The sequence below is a fragment of the Chrysochloris asiatica genome, unplaced genomic scaffold (assembly GCF_000296735.1).
Source record: "Chrysochloris asiatica unplaced genomic scaffold, ChrAsi1.0 scaffold00257, whole genome shotgun sequence".
Classification (NCBI taxonomy): domain Eukaryota; kingdom Metazoa; phylum Chordata; class Mammalia; order Afrosoricida; family Chrysochloridae; genus Chrysochloris; species Chrysochloris asiatica.
Genome location: NW_006408775.1, coordinates 2,029,912 through 2,031,803, shown reverse-complemented (window position 1 = coordinate 2,031,803; position 1,892 = coordinate 2,029,912). Strand labels below are relative to the sequence as shown.

Sequence of the window (1,892 nt, the reverse complement as noted above, 5' to 3'; positions counted from 1 at the left end):
GATGAAAAAGGTGTATGATTTGTTGAATGTAAAACTGATGATCTGCCCTGTAAACGTTCACTCAATCCACAATAAAAACCTAAAATAAATATATAAATAAAATGAAATATATTACTTGAATCAAATGAGAATGAGACACAATATACCAAAACCTTTGGGTCTCAGCAAAAGCAGTGCTCAGAGGGCAATGTATAGCAATAAATGCACACATCCCAAAAGAAGAAAGAACCAAATACCTTAATCAAACATCTCCAACAATTAGAAAAAGAGCAGCAAAGTAAGTCTACTGTAACTAGAAGAAAGAAAAAAAGGTTAAAGCAGAAATAAATGAACTAGAAAACAGAAAAACAATAGACAGTATCAACAAGACAAGAAGCTGGTTCTTCAAAAGGTTTAATAAAATTGAAAAACAATTGGCAAATCTAACTAGAAGATACAGATAACATGAACAAGAAATTATATGGTTGATATATAATTCACAACGGGACCAACCGAAATAAAAGGATGAGAACAGAATACCATGGGGTCCTGATGTGGCGCTATAGGATAATGTACTGGACCACAAGGTCAGTTTGAACTGCAAGGTTGGCAGTACAAGCTCACCAACCATTACTCGGAAACTCTGTACAGGGTCGCTAAGAGTCAGAACCAACTTGATGGCACTTAACAACAGTAGCAGTGAAAAATTAGGAGTCCTGGAGTGGCGCTGCAGGATAAGCACAGGACTGCTAACTACAAGGTTGACAGTTCAAGCCCACCAGCTGCTCCTTGGAAATCCTATACCTTTGCAAGGTTGCTATGAGTTGGAACCGATTCAATGGCACTTAACAACATCAACAATGAAACCTAGATGAAATTAGCAAATTTCTAGAAACACATGACCACTTAAACTAACACAGATAGAAGTAAAAAAACTTTGAACAGGCCTATAACAAGATAAAAAAGTGATCAAGTCATTAAAAAACTGCCAACTAAAAAAAGGTACAGGCCCAGATGGCTTAACTTGTGAATTCTACTAAACATTCAAAGAAGAGTTGACACCAATTCTACTCAAACGATTCTATAATATAGAAAAGGATGGGAAACTCTGAAATTCATTTTATGAAGCAAGCACAACTCTGATATCAAAAACCAGGCAAAGACATCACTCTAAGAAAGAAAATTCTAGACTAGTATCCCTTATCAACATAGATGCAAAACTTCTCAACAAAATCCTAGCAACAAAATGTCAAAAAAATAATAATCCTGACCAAGTGGGATCCATACCAGGAATGCAGGGATGGTTTAATATTATAAAAACAATTCATGTAATCCACCACATAAATAAACCAAAGGAAAAAAATCACATGATCAAATAAATTGATGCAGAAAATGCATTTGACAAAATCCAACACTTATTCTTGATAAAAACTCAACAAAATAGTAACAGAAGGGATTCCTCAACATAATTAATGGTATATATACAAAACTAACAGCCAACATCACTCTCTGTGAGAAACTGGGAGACACTTCAGCCCCTTGTGAACAGGAACCAGACAAGGATGACCTTTATTACTACTCCTATTCAATATTGTGTTGGAAGTCCTAACCAAAGCTATAAGGCAAGAAAGGGAAATTATAGGCATCCAAATTGGCAAAGAAGAATTAAAACTCTATTTGCAGATGATATGATCCTATACTTAGAAAATCCCAAAGACTCAGCAAGGAATTTATTGGAACTCAGTGATATTTTATTACACTAATAAAGAGAACCCTGAAAAGAAAATCAGGAAAGCAATGTAATTTACAATGTTAAGTGCCATCGAGTCAGTTCCGACCCATAGCGACCCTGTACAGGGTTTCCGAGGGTGTAAATCTTTACGGGAGTAGAAAGCCTCATCTTTCTCCCGCGG

At 35.8% G+C, this 1,892-nt stretch overlaps 1 protein-coding gene across 1 annotated transcript in view; it reads right to left on the bottom strand.

Annotated features, from left to right (window-relative positions):
- Nucleotides 1-1,892, bottom strand: part of LOC102812607 (ATP-binding cassette sub-family A member 3-like) — a 116,790-nt gene that overhangs the window by 38,818 nt on the left and 76,080 nt on the right. The gene's annotated exons all lie outside the window — the stretch shown is intronic.